At 41.5% G+C, this 19,106-nt stretch overlaps 1 protein-coding gene across 3 annotated transcripts in view; it reads left to right on the top strand.

Moving 5' to 3' along the window:
• Positions 1 to 19,106, top strand: part of sash1a (SAM and SH3 domain containing 1a) — a gene marked incomplete at its 5' end in the record, with an annotated part of 160,138 nt that overhangs the window by 84,554 nt on the left and 56,478 nt on the right. The window contains one exon of one of the 3 annotated variants that reach the window (XM_083934043.1): positions 5,047 to 5,186. The exons of the other annotated variants lie outside the window; for them this stretch is intronic. Of the gene's footprint in view, positions 1 to 5,046; positions 5,187 to 19,106 lie in introns of those variants that run through there. 3 annotated transcript variants of the gene reach the window in all.

Raw genomic sequence — 19,106 nt, forward strand, 5'->3', positions numbered from 1 at the left:
ATTAAATCTTATTAATTCCCATCCTTTATATTGGATCACTAAAGTTATTACAATTCATTCACACATGATGGGGACATCAATGGTTGTACCAAATTTCCTGGCAATTGCATCTTGATGTGGTGGTCCCAGGCGTCGTGGCTTCTCAAACCTCCAGGCTAAATCTAATGGACTTCTGCTTCCTCCAGCTCTGCCTGTCTCTATTCATCAACACATAAATAGCCCCCACATAGCCTGCAGCACTGATACTAATATGGAATACAGAGTGGCTGTTCATTTCATTTTGCTGCCAAGCTTGCCGGTGCCACTCAAAGAGAGTCTGATCTACTAGTCTTGATAGGCAAAAAAGATCCTCTGCTTTTATGGCTACATGCATGTCGGCTCTGCTTTTGGAGCTGTAAACTTTTACATTGTGATGGTGTGTAGTGATACTGTGTGAGAGAAAAGCCTTGGACTGTTTGTCTCTAACCCTCAGTCCTACGTGCTCTGTGGTTGAGTCTGCTTGTCTGCTTTCCACTGTGGCCTTTCATCGTGTTCACTCCCCGTTCTGGCATGCTTGCCAGTATAGTGTGTGTTCGTGTGTGTATGAGAGTGTGTAGACAAGACCAGATGTTTACTGCCATCTAGCGGCAGAATTCTACAAATCTGTCAGTGGGGTCAAGGAGGATACCTCTGAGACCATAGCATCAAGATTAGATCCATGGCTTATAGTGGCATGTAGTGTTTTGTAAACACTGTTCATATATAGAAAAATTAAATACCTGGATCTCTACCCTAGACATTTGGACCAGTCCCAGCCTGGACAGATGTGTAAATGAACTGAAGAAGCCTCTTGGATGAGAGGGGAAACATCTTCCTAGACAAATAACCAAGTCCAGTTGCTTTTGACTTAAATTTATTTGGGGACGATGACCTGGACAAATGAGAATAATCAAAGGCTTCATATACAATAGGTGTTGGTGTGTATTTGTGTTGAGGTTGGTAGCTCATTAATGGGAGCCTATATTAGCGTAGCAGGTCAGTTAAGTCAATGAGCAATTGCTAATTCTTCTCCAGTCGTTCTGTGTGCTGCCACTTGTTACACATTTGCATATAAATAGCTTTAAATGGGATGTTGCTGCTTAATTCCTTAACCGCCACTTGTTTAAAATTCATGAATGCGTTTGAATTTTGTCAGGCATGGTTGAGCTGTCTAAAAATCCTTTGATGCATTTAAAAACCCTGGCAGGTGTACGTGTGCATAGGCATTTAGACTGAGATTTTGTGAAATTCTCTCCCATTTTGTCACTATAAAAAGCTCTGAAGCTTCCCATGTCCTCTCTTTCTCTCTTCCGTGTTCTGACTCATTACCCAGTCTTGGCTAGCAGATGGTGAAGAGAGACGTGTCCCTGTGCGTATGTGTGCGAGCATAGCTGTGTGTACATACAATGTGAGTTATATCCAGTCACAGTGATCAGTATTCAGAAACGGTCTTAGGTCACAAGCCAGAATGGCTGGACTGTCACCTTGCTCTGGGAGGGCAGGGGATATATATATATATATTTTTTTTTTTTTTTCACACTGTGTCACTATAGAAATATATAGACGTATAATGCATTTTAATTCCTGACCTTTGCACCAACAATAACAAATCCATATATATATATTTCTTAATATCACAAACCGAGAACATATACCCACACTCTCATGCTCGAACACACACTCACTCACTCACTCACCCACCCACCCAACCACCCACCCACCCTCCCTATCTCTACTAGTGGGTGATCAGATTTTAGACAAGTACTCTTGTTCAGTGTTAATTTGTGTCTGCTGTTTGATTGTTTGCCTCAGGACGAACAAGGATGGTGCCTGGTGCTAAAAGTAATTGAATGGCCTATTTACATTGGCGTAATTGATTCTGAGGGTTTTGATGAGTTTTTTTCTTTGTGTGTGTAAGAGAGAGAGCAAGAGAAATGTAGAGCCAGATGCACACCAACAACCCATCCTATACAAACAATATAATTTGCAGTTTAAAAAGCTTATGCAAAGCAATGCTGCAATTATGTAGTGACATGAAACAGCATTCTGAAAATGAAAATATTCATGGTGGAAGTATTCGTGTTTTTCTAACATAAGCACGCTAAAGAAGGGCTTAATTGTTAAATATACTCCTAACATGCTTTGAATTGTTTTGTGTTAGGTCATGCTTTTGTATTTAAAAAAAATCTATTAAGAGAGAAAATCATAAACCATACAGTATCATAAAATAGACATACTGCAGTAGCTTGCACGTTTACTCGTAACGTGACCTGCACATTCATCACTGACAAATGCTTAGTCAGCAATAGTAAAGTACATCGGCCTCCAGCAACAGTGGCACACCTTGACTATTTGATTTTCCAGGACCTGCCAGACAGCAGCCTCCGTACTGGCTGTAACGGACTTTACTAGTCTGCCTGTGAATGTGTGTTTGGAGCTCACATTTGATAACTAGTTGATGTGCTTCCCTGCGCTGTATGTATTCAGCCTTATGGTTTGTTTGGATTCAAAGAAAAATCCTTCTGATTATACAAGAGTTGACATGGAAAGGCTGGAGGGTTCCATTAGCAGTGATACAGGCTGGTGTAAATCTAAAAGAGTCGAGCATGATTACAAGTGACTGATCCAACTAGATGGTTTCATAGAAAGTATCCGAAACTCCCTCGCTCAGTGGTTTGGAAACATTAAAAATATTTGACTTCATACACAGGAAATGTGCTGTCCAGCCGCTTGAACAAAGAATGTTGACCGCATTTTCTCAGTGTTCCCTCATCAGCATGTGTATACACGCCTGTATGCTGCCTGTTTATATAGTTTGAGCATGCTGCACATCCTTGAGAGTCTCTTAAGTATTTTTTTTGTAATTTCTCCACTGTAGTGTTTACATGAACCTTCCCTTGATGTTTCCTTCTCTAAATGTTGTGACAGCATGTCTAAACAGGATGCAGGTCAGTTGTAATATTAGTTTATGCAAGAGATATACAGGTTGGCTAGAGCGTCACTGGGCTGATATCACTGTATTCATGCTGTTTGGACAAAGCTATGAGAAGGATTTTGCTGAACTATGGATGAAAACTTCTAAACTGCAGTGAATGTTGCACAAAGCCCTGACAGCATCGTACACGGAACTGTGTTCAACTTCATTAAACAAGTAAAATTAGCACTGTCAATAGGCTTAAGCAGAATTGATGCATTTCCATCAAGGTGGTTCGATCTTGTGTGCAAGTCTGTTTCCCAATCCAATAGTGATTTCAGTAGGTCTGCCATTTGCAGTGCCTGTGATTCGGGTGCAGATTAAGTGCTTGTGATGGCTGGTTGGGTTCAGGTAAAGGTAAGGGGAAACTCAAGATGATGAGGAAATACAATTTGACACAGAACATGTTTGCATTTAAAGTTCAGTGTAGGATTACACCAAAGCAAATTTATAATAATCTTGATATTCCTGATTTCCTGAGATTAGATACCCACGGTAATCAGATTTGCATTCTTTGATTCATTTTGTGATACAAAGGAATAACACTGGCTGGCTTGCAAAATATAAATTTCTCGTTACAAAAATTCCCTACGCTTTGTGTGCAACAATTGCATCAAAGAGAAGGTTTTGCTACATCTCAAAATATACTAAAAATAAGGCCATAGTACCGAGCATTTCTTTAACTTGCTCCATGCTGATTTGTCTGTCAGCAGTCTCCACTGGCATTGGAAACTAGAAAGAAACACAAGCAGTCCAATGGGACCAATTGGAGTTCTTGCGGTCTCTGCATGGTATCTGTATCACTGAATTAGATTTTTTTAGAAGTTGCCCGTCAGCTCCGGTTGTGGCTCCACAGTAGTTTTTAGTTACTAGGCTGTGTGCTTTGTATGTATGTGACTGTTTTCCTATTTGCCAGTGTGTCAGTGTCTGCTCGCCGTCACCCCCATGTCTGGAAGAGTGGTGTAGCCTATGTTATTTGGTTCTGTCAGCAACACTGACTCCGTGAGCCATGTCCTGGAGGGTGAATTTGGGATGATGAGGAGAAGATGTTCCTCTGGTACCTATCCAAGCCTATGTCTGTCCTCCTCTGCCCCTCCATTCCCCTCTCTTCGTTTCTTTCGTTTTTTTCCATTTCTCCTTCCTCCTCTCCCACGACCTCAGGGAGTCCTCAGGAGGTGCAGCGTTCCAAAATGGGATGACCCCCCCCCCCCCTCCTTCTTCTTTGGTCGCTCTCTCCCGAATTAACATTGAAAAAAAAAAAAAACCTCACTGCTGAGTGACTCATTCAAATAATTGTTGCTTTTCACTGTATCAGGTTACTCTTTTCTCTGACTCTCTTTTTGCTTTTCTTCCTTTCCCCCGGTACGGTGTGGTATCTGGGCCACTTGTGAATTAGGGCCTTTGAGCGAAAAGGCAGAAAAAGCGAGTGACATCAGAGAGGGAGAGAAAAAGAGGGATCCAAAATCTGAGCAGCCCTATAATTTTCTGCTCTGTTTCTATGATTGCATGTATGACCGTTACAGACAAATGAGTCAATAGGAGATTGTCCTCCGTTCAGCAGCCAGCTGGGTCACTTTGTATGTGTGCATGTCCAAGTAAACATGTCTGTTGTACATTTGTCCTATTATAATGACAGCACCACTTAGGTGCGTCTAGGTGGAGTGCAACATTCTTGCCGTTCACGCGAAGACACCTTTCTAAAGGAGTACGCCTATTCACACCACAAAAAGATGCTAGATGGGTGTGTTTGTGTGTGTGGGCGAGACGGTGAGAACAAAAGAGACGAGACGCAAGATAGCAAAAGAAAGGGGAGGGGACCATGAGAGGAAGGCCACACCAAGTCCACTTAAAAACAGGCAAGAAATGCGAGACTTGCTGAAACATTTTTTGGAAAGAAGGGGGGAAAGAGCAAGACATGTGGAGCGAAGGATGAGATCCCTCCCCCTGCCAAATCCCTATTACTCTAGACTATCCTATAACTAACCCTCCCTCCCTCTCCCTCCTCTCCCCATCCCATGTGAGCAGCAGCCTGATGACTGGACCTCTCTGTGTCTCCGCTGCTTACGCATTGCTGCGCTCAGGCAGACATGCATTGTTCTTCACTGTACACTACTTGTTGCTTCCATTCTCAAAGAGTTAGTCTGTGTTAGCTTGGCAGAAAAGATCGACTGGGAAATATTTGAGCTGCCTCACGGTGAGTACTGACATTTTAATTTTGAGCTTTTTTTTGTCAGTAGAAAAGAGTTCGTTTCATTCATTTGCTTCCTCTTTCAGAGATTGTTGCCTTATGTCTGAGATTGATAAATGCTGAGGCAATGTGTGCAGCAGGAGATGTCTAAATAATATCATGCAGATGGTATGATATAAGAGAAAGTAGAGAAATTATTACAGAGTAAGTTGGCGAGAGAAATGCTCCGTTAGTGAGAGCCTTTCTAACTTTTCTCTTGTTTCTGACAAACTTGCTCCCTTTTTGCTGACTCACTCTATTAACTTAATACACATGCTGTGTGGGTGTGTGTACATGTGTTTTCCATTTTATACAATGTCTGGAGTAATTTCTCTGTGATAGCCTGTCTATCTGCTTCTAGTTTGCATATGTGTGTCAGTCAAATGGTCTCCCTTGCTCCTTTCTTCTTGCCCGACAGTATTTATGTGGCTGAGACGGAGGGAGAGAAACCAGAAAGAAAGAGAAAGAGATACGGTGGCATACTGCTGCATCACTGCTTGCCATCACTCACTCAGGTCCTTTATCGATTTCCTCCTCTCTGCTTGCTGAACGAGAACAATGGTCTCATGCCCGTCCAAGACCCCGGATAAATAAGCCAACAAAATATCAGCACCAAATCTCCTGCAAGATGTTGTTGGTTGATTGGCTTTGTTGCCAGATGCACATACAAACACTCTCTTTCTCTCTCTCTTTCTCTCTCTCTCACACCACACATATACACACACACACACACACACACACACACACACAATTGGGCCTAGTCGTCTAGAGGGACTCTATTGTTGTTTGGTGCACATAATTGTTTGAGTCTATGTGTCTCAAGGCTTGTCCAAAAGGTCTCGGACAATGAAGTCTGTCACCAGGGGGATGTGGATTTCTCTCTCTTTCTCTCTCTCCTTTTCCTGTCCAAGTCCCCCTTCACATCTGGATCTCCCCACCAGCTGACAAGGAACAAGGGAGCGGATGGAGGGAGGAAGGAGGCGTGGATGGGGAGAAGAGAGGGGGATAGAAATAGGAGGAAGGGGAGTTTGCTCAGACCAGAGTTCCCTTGGTAGACTTCCCCCAATGCAGGAAGAAAGAAGCTAACAATGTCATTGTGAATGCCAACAGTGAGAGGAAACACACATAGTGTTTACACAGCGGGGAAGCACTCCCTTGCACACACACATGCAGGGATGCATTTTAGTTAACATGTGTACCCAAAATACACAAATGCCCACAAATACATGTAATCAAAGTCCAAAACATACACACTGATCATACAGATGCCAGTGACAGTGAATACAGCATCATATGTTGTTGTAGTATTTATCCAAGAGAGGATAATGCAGGTGCTTCACGGAGGGCTTTGGCTTTGTCTGTAGCATGTCAAGTTTTCTTTGGGATTTTTTGCACAAGGCTTTAGCTGTCAAAGTAAGTCCTGTTATCTGTCAGTCTCTTTACTCTCCTACCTTTCGGCTCAGCAGTGAATGTATGTCCATAGCTGGACTGAGACTCCCTGAAGTTGAAATTATAATGAAAGCTCTACTTTAAAGAGAATCAATTGGCATTTACTTCTCTATGCTTTTTCATTTTCTCTGCCAGATGAAACTGTACATACCAGCTGCCGTTTCAGTGCTCTGCCAGAGCTGGGCAGCGACTCCTGTGCCTGTTTATTCATGCCAGGGCAGTGCTAAGTGCCATAGCAACAGGTGTGTGTTGACATCATTAGCTTTGAGCAATAGTTGAGGAAGCTTGGCAACACTTATTTAAAGGAGCGAAAGTCTTGCTCACATCTGCTTCTGTAGTTCTTGTGCCGCACGCATGATCTGCGGAGGGAGATCTTAGGGGTGGCGATGACTGGGACAGTGATAAAACACCAGCCTTCATTTCCCCCACAGCCTCCAAGGAATGGTTTGACTTTGCAGGTTCTGCCATATGGGCATGTGTAATTCAGCCATCTCCCTCTGTCAGTGCAGCTGGCCTGTGTCTGCCTGTACTGCTACATTGCAGTTTATTTCTGGCTGTTACGAGTTAAGCCTCCATCTTTGTGTGATTTATAGGCGAGCAGCGATGAGGTTACGATGCAGGTGGCATGAGCATGACTGAGGTCACTGCTGAGTATTTAAAGTCTGAATAGCACCTCTTTGTCACTTGGCATCAGCAGGAATACTATTACTTTCACTGTAATATTCATGTTCATAATCAATTTTGGCTTTGGGTTTCTTTCAATTTCTTTCAACTTTTTAATTAAGTAAAAAGTGTTGAGGCAGTTGCTCTGTTTAAAATTACTTTAAACTTACTGGTCTGCCGTCAGCCAAGTTTGTGTGTCTTGCATCACATCAGTATGTCACTAGGCAAAATGTAGTAGCGTCATTTAGCACAATTAGTGCTGTACTGTACAGTATTTGTGCTAGCCAGCAAATCTGAGGGAAGAAGAGTGAGTTGTGTTCAGCATGGTAACAAAGCTCCAGTTTGTTCTGGTCAGGGTGACTGCATTCACTCAGCAGTGATGTCAACACAGTGTGTGCAAAACAATGTAAATTAGAGAACCAGACAGAAGTGGAACAAGACCAAGGTCATGGCTGATGATAAAGAAACTATTACAGGGAGACAAACTGAATATATTAAAGAATATGAATAAATGTGGGACGGAAAACATAGCATTGTTAATTCAAGTTTGGAATATGTAAATCATGTATTCTGACTTCCATACTAACCTGAATTAAAGTGAAAAATAAGTAAATAGAAAAACAGGCTCAGCATATCAATGAATTTCACTGACAGTTAGCCATATTAATGAGTCAAAGTGTGCCACATTGCAGCCATCTGGGGGGGTATTTTTTTCACTAGGTCTTGGTATGTGTAAGGGGAACAGATTCTCTCAACTTTGTGAGGAGGACTGAATACATGTGCAAGGACTCGTATATCACTGATCCACTCTCTCTTTCTCTCTTCTCACCACTCACTTCTCTCATTCATCCAGCCTCCTTATTTTAGGATAAATGAGTCTTTAGAGCAGCACTTTAAGCTTATCTGTCTTTCTTTTTTGATCCCTGACCTGCTCTTTTTAACTTTCTACTCTTATCTCAGCCCACATGCACGCTGCCTCACAAACACATCTCTATTGCCTTAAATCAGAGATTTGTCAAAGTCAGTTCACAGCCCACATGACAGATTGCAGCACCTGAGATTGGGGGTCTGGTCAGTGCTGATGTGGACTTTACTGTAGGGCTACACTCAAAGACATAGAGTTATGTGCTTCATTATTTTTAGAAACAAAACCCTGCACATCAAATCAGCTATTGGACTTGTTTTGTTTTTCATGTTGTGCAGTATCATTAGTATCCTTCCGGAGAGTTTCATGAGATGTCTGCTTCATGGCTCTTCATTGCGACAGTTGGTTCCATTTACAGAGGGGCATTCCCTTGTGAGACATAGCTGAAACATACTTGTGTTCCAGCTTTGCATGTAGGATCCAAAACATTTCATATGTCGTGACAGACGATGTACACACACATATCAGAGCGTGGGTTGGAGGCAGTTGTTCAAATAATCTGCTCCATAACTGGGCTGCATGCAAATTTCATCACAATGTCAGTCTAAGAATCAAGTCAAGTAGGGTAAGTATATTCAAAAGGAAGCATAGAAGTGGGGCTTTTTGTGCTGCTGCAGGTGGGCAAATTATTTTTGAAAAAGATCCTTTTGAATTAGGTTTCAATTCAATTCAATTCAATTTCAGAGACAAAGAAAGGTGTTCTGTGTGTCGATTTCCAGCTAAGTGTAGTGACAAAATGAGTTACTGAAGTTTTTGTTTAAGGTTTATACAGAGTGTTGCCTCATGCTTTGCACATGAAGGTGTGTATATGGATGTGGTGGATGCATATAGACATGAATACACATACAGGTGCAGTGTCTTGCAAGCCTGCTTCTTTGTAAACAGTGCTCCTGAAGATCATCACTACCCCCTCTGTGGTGAATTTTTCGTGCTGTGGTAACTAGCTCACTCTACAGTATTATTCTCAGTGTAGAAGTATTCTCATACTTCTGCTCTTATTATAAAAGCTGGCTTTAAAAGCTCAATAAATCCATTTTGAAACAAGGCAGAGGCCAGATATTGTATAAATCTCCAGCAAAATCAAGAGTTTTGAGCATGTCACACATCATATTGAGATGAGAGGATTACAGCTATTATTGGGGAAGAAAGAACCTTCCCTGATTATAGCTCAACTGTGTGTGTGGATACAAAGAGCTCTGATTACTGCTGGCACGGCCGCTCCACTTCCCAGGATACCAGGCATTGACTGGCACAGCAGGGGAACAGGAAAGGCTGTAAGCATGAACACTTGTATGTACAGTAGCAACATACAGGTACACATCACACAGTGATTAGCACTTTGTAGGATAATCTCATGTTTTACTGTCAACCCATATTTCAATTCTTTACTTGTTTTCTTTAATTTAAGAATTATTTCATGGAAGTCTGTATTGAATACATATCAGAGACAGTTTTTAAAAAAAGTGTATTTATGGATGATAACCTTTTTAAATGATTAATGTTCTATACTCAGTAAAACAACAATAAAGTTTCATGATGTCTTTTAACACGACCCGTACATACACACAGGCTTTTTCCTGTTTGTGTTGCCTATAGCTGTGGCTTGGCGAGGACCCGTGGTGGTGTCAGCAGTGATGTACGAGTGTTGGGAGTGTGAGGGGATGACCTCAACAGAGGGGAAGTCCCAGAGGACTCGTATCAGCTGCAGCCAGCGCTCGCTGTCAGGACTTTCTCACACTCAGTATCTATACGAACAGCTAAAGCTGCCCTGACCCCCACAAACCCCAACTTCTGATCCTTCACAGGCATCACAAATCACCTGCACGCAGCATGACAAAGACCTCTGACATGCAAAACCCCACACACCATACATTGTCTAATATAACAAAACTGTTCTGGATGCAATTCTGTTTTACTGGGTAATAGCTAAGATTCAAGCATGCAACTAAGCCTGTCTCCATGGTGACTTTTGTTTTTTATATATATTTTCTACGACATGCTGCTAAGGTCAATTCAGCTCCTACATGTATTTTTAGAACATTCAGCAGACATTTCCACATTGAACGCTGGTGGTAGGAATGTGGTGGAAGAAGACAAAACTGTCAAAAATGATTTTTGCAAATATTTTTTGAGAGATTTACGTCAAGATCTATGATGCTTTCAGTGTATTTTGGTGACAAACATTGAGTGTAAACAATGCTAGCGTTCAGTCAGTGAGTGTACCTTTTGTGTTATGAACAACTTGAAATGGTCAGTCTTGCATGCTGTAATTTAAATAGGGTGTAGTTATAGTATTTCCTGTAAGTAAGGCCTGTGGTTATGCTCATCAGCCTTGGTTTGAGGCCTGTGGCTTCTGGCGCATGTGTCCTGTGGGTTTTTTCAGTGGGCAACATAGGCAGCTATGTTCGTGTTATGGTTTTTTGTTGGCATCAATGTATTTTTGCTGATATTCAAGCCAATTAGGTCTAGCTCACCCTTTCCCCTCAGAATAGTGGGCCGCCCAGCCCATGCCTCTGATTCAAGCAACAGTCGAACCATAAATGAATGGTTGCCTTTTCTGAGGACAACTGTGCTACCAGCCATGGATGGAAAATAACCATTGGAACACCAACCCACCTCCATGTGTTCTAGGCACAGGTGAGTGCATGTGTGCATATGCAAGCACACATGTGCTCTTGTGTGTTCATGTGTGTATAAGTTGTGAACTCTTATGAGGGGTAGGGGATCAAGAGCCAGTGTTGAAATTCAGGGTGAATTATTATTTTCCCTCTGGATACGCTCTGCATTAATGTATCACTCAAAGGTGGGTGTTTAATGGCTGTTGTAAAAGTAAAGGTTGGTAAACACATAAAAGTGTTGAAGTGAAAACAGTGTGCGCTGAGTGTGGGAGAAGAGGAGGGAGAGATTAATGTGTTCTCTGGTAGTTTACCACTATGCAAGGGTGTAGTCTGGCCTTTATACCAAATTGATTTTGTTTTTTTATTTTATTTTTAAATAGAGTTCTTTAAACTCAAATCATGGAAATGTCTCTCATTTATTCCAAAAAAAATGTTGCCTCTGTAGAGCATGACACAGACATTACAGCCCTCAGGACAGAGATTCTCTTCTCTCTTTGCACCCGCACCAAAATATAGTACTTGGTGGCAAATGTGAGTTTGATCGAGTGAGATCTAATGTATTATCGCTGCTTTGCCCCAGGGGGAGCTGTTGCTCCAGCTGAGGACAGTAAATCCCCTGCCCTGTCCTGCCCTGTCCCCTGCCCTGCCCTGTGGCTAGTGGCTCCATGAGATATCCTCTTGTAACCTCCCTTTGTCTTCTCTACCCATCTCTCTATCAGTGTTCTCCTTCTTATTCATATATTTAAGTCTCATTATGTTCTAGTATAGTCAGTAAATATAAATAATTACTTTTTTCCTATTTTCAGTTCACTGACAGTGACCGTTGTTTATCCACCTTTCATTCTGCCATTACCTCATACCTAAAAACCCAGGCCACAGCTGTGAACATGTTTCCACCACATGTCCTTCTTTCTGATGCCAGTCATTTATGTGCATAAACAGACTGAATCAGAAGACTGGTTGAGGTTAGGACTGAGGTAAACTGTGGAACTAGACAGTGTCTGAGCTGGCTGAATTGCTACTACAGATAAATTTCAGTGTGACTGTGCAAAGTGAAGATGCATCGCTGTGCCTCCGCTTTCCCCAGCGTTATCCCTGTAGATCTTGTTGAGCTTCAGTGTACGGTGAGTAAAGCCTTGGCCTGCTGCACATTTCAACCAGCATTGATATTCATGTCAGGGATAGTATCAAAGTAAAATATATGACAACAGTTTGTATGTGTACCTGTGGGTTGGCTGTCTGAGGATCAGATGTTTAAATTTGCATCTTGGTTATATCTGTATGCTTCAGATTTAATGGTAGCTTGTATATCTTTTAAATCATCAGGTGCATTTGTATAGTGTAGATTTGTTTTTTATACGAATACATGTGGCCAGATGGATGGCTTTTGGTTATGTCTTTGATTGAAACAACACCAGACCTCTCAAAACTTGCTTATTGTACATAGATATTGATTCTGTTAACTCAAATTTATTGAATGGGCCTATATGCCAGCTGTTGGTGTTTCGGTTGTTATGGTTACACCAATTCATCCTACATTTACTTAGCTCCACATCTCTAGCTCCCCCCTCCACCCACCACTCTGGGACCAGAGCCATTCCACACGCACCCTTAGAAATACCACTGCCCAGTTCAAAATTCAGTTTGTAATTCCCCTTCAGATATGATATAGCTTTACATTGTTATGCTTAAATCTCAGGTCCGTGCTTTACAAGCCATATGTGCTCATATTTTTTTCCTTCTCTGAGATCATCATGACCAGATGATCTCGCAGCTGTCCCTCAATTTATTGCAGACTGTGACAAGGAGAGACAGAAAAATGTGTGTCTAGAGAAAAGAGGAGAGAAAGTAATTGAAACCTGGGTGTCATCTAAGACACAGCCCCTGTAATTGCAATAACCCTGTTTCAATCCTGGCTGTGGACCCTTGTTGCATGCCATCCCTCTTGTTCTTGTTTTCTACGGCCAATTATAATGTCACTGACCCAATGTACAATGTAGTTTAGCATTGTCTTAGAAGTGCGCAGATCATAGTTAATGTACTTTCATGCATTATGGGGGGAAGGGGTGCAAAAGGAATAAGAGATACAGTAGATTGATACCTGCATTCGTGCTGGTGTTGTATGTAGAGAGAGAAGGGGAAGAATAATGATAATCAGAGAGAAAGAAGGTAAATACTACATTGGTCTGGGCTAAATGCCAGCTCTGCGCCACAGGATATGGATATCTTTTCAGCCAGAATGGGCAAAGCACCAAGCCCTGCAGCAGTGCACTCCTGTACCAGCACATCTCACACCCCCTATGAATGTGTATATGTTTGTCGTCCAGGGACCCCTATCTTGTCTTCATCCCTCTGACCATCTCTTTCTCATCTGATCATTTTCTTTGTCTGTGTTTTTCCCAGGTTTTGTAGCCTGTCTCAAGTTGGGCTCCAATCATTTGCTCATTGTCTAGCAGTCATATAACATTTATATAAATTATCAAATGTACTCATCAGGCAACACAACATTTTATGGTCGCAGAGTCTCAAATTTGAGGCTCTTTTCCCGATTGATTTTATTGTAGATTGAATATCTATAAAGTTTAGGATTATTAGTCAGACCAAGATAGTTTAAAGGACAATTTTCCTTTCATTTCTTGTTAGAACACCCATTGTTGACAAAATATCTGACATTATGTGACGTAGTGACATTTTTCCCCAACTGAACTAGAGTCAAGTCTGTATTCAAACATGCCATCTCCTATTAAGGAATGTGTCCTTACCTCAGGCAGAGCCATCTGTATTCCAAACTCAATTTTACTCAACCTTTAATCTCAGTGGGCCCATTAACCTCTATACTGCTTCTGGTCCCGCTGAGCCGTCTTGGCTCCAGAGAAGCTCCACTCTTCCAGAAGGGTGAGGGGGCAGTGGAGCAGACTCATTACTGGTGCATTGGCCGGCCTCTAACCTAGACTGGAAGGACAATCATTAAAACACACACAGCTAATGACCGCCGACTGCTCCATTTGATGTTTTTTTCTATCAGCATGGATGCCTGTTTTTGTTGTGTGTGTCTGAGTGTTGGCAAAGGTTACACACACACTGATAAGATCTGTGGGGACATGGATAACGTAACAACAGAGATATTGAGTCAGGGAGAGTGAGTCAAAAAGGTGTGTTAATTGGTTCTGAGTGACCATCTGGACCAGAGCTTTCCGACAGGACTCCCCACCAGCCTGTAATGAGGTCTCGTCAGGCCGGAGCAACTATCGCCACAGCTTATGCCAAGCATTTGTGCATCACCATAGTAACCTCGAAGACCTTTTACCACCTCAAAGGTTATGAGTCAGCCAATTATAGCAAAGAAACACAAGAGTCATCCCTGATATATTTCACATAGCTAGCAGAAGCGACTCCTATGTTTTCAATTATGTATTGCAATGATTTATTGAAAGGTTATGGTTAATAACTAGGATTGAGTATTAAACCACAGTGCTTTTTCGGTAGCTGACATAAATCCTTTACACCTGAGTGACTGTCAAGAGCTGAGAGCTGGCAAAGGTGTGTGTGTGTGTGTGTGTGTGTGTGTGTGTGTGTGTGTGTGTGTGTGTGTGTGTGTGTGTGTGTGTGTGTGTGTGTGTGTGTGTGTGTGTGTGTGTGTGTGTGTGTGTGTGTGTGTGTGTGTGTGTGTGTGTGTGTGTGTGTGTGTGTGTGTGTGTGTGTGTGTGTGTGGAGATTTTTCTATCTGTGCCCATCCAGATTTTGTGACCTCGATAGTGTAGCAAGATACAGTCATGAAATGTTATAGGTGTGTAGGTGAGATCAAAATGGAGGTAGAGTTAGGGAATGGGTGTGATCTGAGCAAAGAGGTCTGGAAGTTTGGTGGGTAGATAGTAGGAATAGGGCCCTACAACCAGTTGTTCCTGATTTAGACCGAAATGTTGCCAATTCTGACTATTTTAATGTATTACGGCTAACATTTGGGACATTTAGCTTCTTTTCCAAAAAGAAGTGTTCTAGTATCAGCAATAAAAGTTACATTTCCCATCATCACTAGCATAGAGAGTTTAAATGGTACCCATCTCAAGTTCTAACTTTAAAATAATTTGTTGAATGTGGTTGAATACATCAGGAGAATGACATTACTGTAAGTCAAATGCACATTGTATAATCACTTTAAGGCATTGCTTTATTGTTGTCAGGCTAAAGACTCAAATACTTTTGACCATAGCAGATTAAAAAGAGGAGGCTTTGATTCAGAGATATCTTTTCACATCTTCATATGAGCATCCATTTTATTTAAGAGCACAATCCACAAGTTTGACCAGGACTTCATACGTTGCCATGTGAACCTGTTTAAGCAATTAGAAAAATATACATGTTTTGTTTTGTGTTTTTGTGGCTCAACGCTGCCACTGGGTTCATATTTTGCTAGTGTAAGCAGGATCCTTTGGGCTAAAATGGGGGGAAATTCCTGTGAAAGTGGAGGGCTACAGTGGTTGAGCTGAGCTTGCACTATGTTTGTGTGTTGTGTGGTTGAGCTTCGTGTAGACAGCCAGCCAGACAGACGGACAGAGACAGATTGAGACTGCTACAGACTCACACACGTACACGGAACAGCCAGAGAGTTCCTTTGGTCGAATGTGAACGTAATATTTGGATTAAGGTCCAACTCAAACTTCAACTGATCTCTTTAGATGAGAATGATTACGAAACATAAAATTTACAAGCTAAAAACCACTTGTCAGAAAGCAATACAAATGGGTCATGTACAAATGGAGCAAATGTAAAAGTAAAAAATGATTGGGACAGAAATGTAGACGGGGCTGAATGTGCTGTGGTCAAGGTTTGACTCTGGGAACAAACTGACTAATGATGTCAGTAGGGAGGTCTTGTACGTATAATGTGCTCTGCCCAAGCCACATACAGGTCATGCTGTCACAATGCAGTTAAGTCCGGAGTACAGAGACAGTTATACAGTGCAAGTCAACAATTTAGTGAGCAGATGCACCAACACCGAAAAATTAAAACACATTTAAAGTATTTACTTTTGAGCAATTACTGACACTTAAAAATTAAACAGTAAATTCTGTGAACTTTTTATTTTTGAACATGGGACGAAATGTAAATGAACAAGAAAAAAGAGGGATTTTTTTCTCACACTTGTTTAGATTCTGCGACTGTGTCTTTGTCAACAGGATATCTGAAAATGGATTTTCATGCAGTCCAGGAGACAGATAGGCCCCTGGCCAAGGAATGCGTAGCTCTAACAATGAAATAAACTGAGACAGCGATTGTATTCTAGATGTTTACAGATGGAATAACTCAGTTGGGCTGAAAAAGTAATGTAAAAATGATTTCTTAGTTAGTTTCTTGTGAGCAACTTATTGGTGGACGTTTGTACTCTGAGTCTTCTCCCTTCCTTTGGAGAGGTTGTGTTTGTGAAATAGGCAGAACACTGGGTCAGTTTCCTCTTTGGCTCTTGAAATTGAATTATATTATAGGGAAATGATTTTACTCCGGTACTGGCCCAGTGCTCACCAATATCCCCAACAACAGTCTAGTACTAACAGTGCAGAGAATTGGATTAATGTTAAAAATCCCTCTGCACTGAGGTTTTGATATTTATCCACTGGTGAGAGTCAGGAGATTTTTTTTTAATGTCAGCATATATTGTAACATGGTCGTTTATTTGCCTCTACTATACAAATGGCCAAGTATGTGTGACAGATCATGTGTCGCTGGTGAGATATATGATGGCCGTGTGTATACTGACAGTAATTATAGAAGGCTGTACCACAGAGCAGCCTGGGGCTGGCTAAGGAACAAGTTATTATAACATCCAATACATAACTAAATGTCAGCTATGTCTGCAGCTTTTGCTGCAAGCAATGTGATATAAATCTACAGGGAAGGTGAAGCTGTAATGTTCATAAATACATGATTTTTCTTTTTGCTTCAGAAGATTATAAATCTGGGCTTGAGGTATTTTTAGATTTGATTTGCAGTTTGCATACCGTTCGTTATTCTGTGTGTGTGAGTGAGTGCATGGCTGAGTGTGAGCTGTATATCTCTGTCTGTTTATGTATGTTTGCCAGGGATAATGTGGCATCTCCAGAACTGGAATTCCTCTCACGCCACACTCCACAAGAGACTCTCTGTACTTCGCTGCTTCTGTTGGAACTGAATTTTTTCTAGTTTCCACTGGTCAAGGTGACCACCAAACAAGTACACTCCTAGCTTTTCATTACAATTGTTCAAACACACATTAACAAAGCCAAAATACGTTCATGCTTGACCAACGCAGCTTCTTTCTGTGGTTTCTCGCTCCATGCTATTTGCTGCAAGCTTAGAAAACAGATGAGAGTATTTAGTCTGAGAAACAAAGCAGCGATATACACATAAAATCTGTATTGAGGCCCTCTCCCTACTGTCTTGTTAACACAACTGAACAGTAAATGCAAAGCTGCTCAATGTCTGTGCAAGCTTGAGTGTGCATGCATGCCTGTGTTAACTGTGTGTGCATAAACTTGAAGCGAGTACTATAAAACTGAGATTGGGATGAAACTGCAGGGGATAATTATGTGTTCACAGCACACATGGTCATTAATAACATTGAAGCCGAGCTTATTTTTACTGAATCTAGCTCAGAGGCTAACATATGGCAGAGTGGCTGACTTGACATAACAGGATGCGCAAGAGGATTTAATAGACAGTCCAGTGGCATGCAGGGGCAAGGAGGCACTGTGCCCTGTGGTTTTTAAGTATATTCGACAACAGCAGGGGGCACCACGATGTCCCATTTACAACCATCCCCACGCATGCAAGGGACTTGGAGAAAAACATATAGAGAGGAAGCAACATTTTGAAAGGGGTTTGGAAAGTTGAAGAAAAGAAAGCAACATATACCGATGTGGAAGCTCCTGATAAGCAAGAGACAAATGACAACACCGTCTTCATGTGAAAAAAGGCAAACGTAAAACGTTTTGTCTGGTCAGGCTAAACAGATGAGACACCTCTGGGTGGTTTTGGGAAGTTAGATACAAAAGAACACAACAGATGCCGCTAAAGAGAACGAAACATAGATCTTCGAGATTGTAACTTTAAAGTCAATCATTTTACTAAAGCCATATTGTTTTTATAGTGTTCATTACTCTTTCAATCATTTCCAGTACAGAGTAAACAAGTTTCCTGTTCTATAAAAGCACTGGACAGTATACAGTACACAATAAAAAGGGAATATTACTACTTGCTTAGCTGTCTTACATTCAGTGAAGTTAATCAATAAAATGTAGGTTATTTTATTCCAGAAATGTATCGGATTACTTAAGTACTTTCACATAATCATTAAAACATTTCATTATAGTTACTGGAGGGACTAGGTTGGTAGGTCTTTTTCTGTCCAGTCACATTCTTTTTCCTTATTGTGACTGCTCTGCTACAGTATTAGAACTCCAGTACACAGAGTGAGATGACCAGTCGAATGCATGACACACTGGACATTAGCTGTCATTACCCTGGCACTCCCACCCTGACACCAACACAGCTGCCAGTCCAGTCCCATGACCTCTATCCACAGTGAGACCAACACATAACTGTCTGCACCTCTGAAGTCACACAAACAAACACTCTACACTCTGTTCTAGTTGTTTTCGAGCACACGTGAACAGCATTTAAACAAAGATGCAGTTTATTCTTCTTCCACATTTTTCTCTCAAACGCACCTTCCTGCCTGCAAAAATGCTCAAAGCTCAAAAATACTGTGCAGTCAAAGGAATCTCCCACAGTACTGCTCATACCTTTGGAAGCTCGCTTACATCCAAAACATCTGTCCTTTCAGTCGCGCCTGATTAAAACACCCTGGAATCTCAGTTCACACACTCTGACACACACAATAGTGTAACATAATCACCTACCACATGTCCATGGAGGCGTACACTGCATGGAGAATTTTGGGATACAGGGCTTAGCAGAAATATGCTTTGTTTATATATCGGCAGCTTTCTACACAAAGCTCATGAAAAGGAACTGCAATCATAACTGCAGAGATAAAAGTGTAGATTACTACTTGTAAATCCTACTTGGAAATGCTTGTTTGTAGGAGACACAATAGAATTTATTGTAACTAAACAGTATGCATATCAAAACTCTACATGCACTTCAGTGATCTGTCTGCAATCGAATAGAAGCCAGACAACAAATTCAAAACTCTTAGAATAAAATGTCAAATTCACTTAAATGCAAGTAGAAGAA

Source organism: Echiichthys vipera, assembly GCF_963691815.1.
Source record: "Echiichthys vipera genome assembly, chromosome: 19".
NCBI lineage: Eukaryota > Metazoa > Chordata > Actinopteri > Perciformes > Trachinidae > Echiichthys > Echiichthys vipera.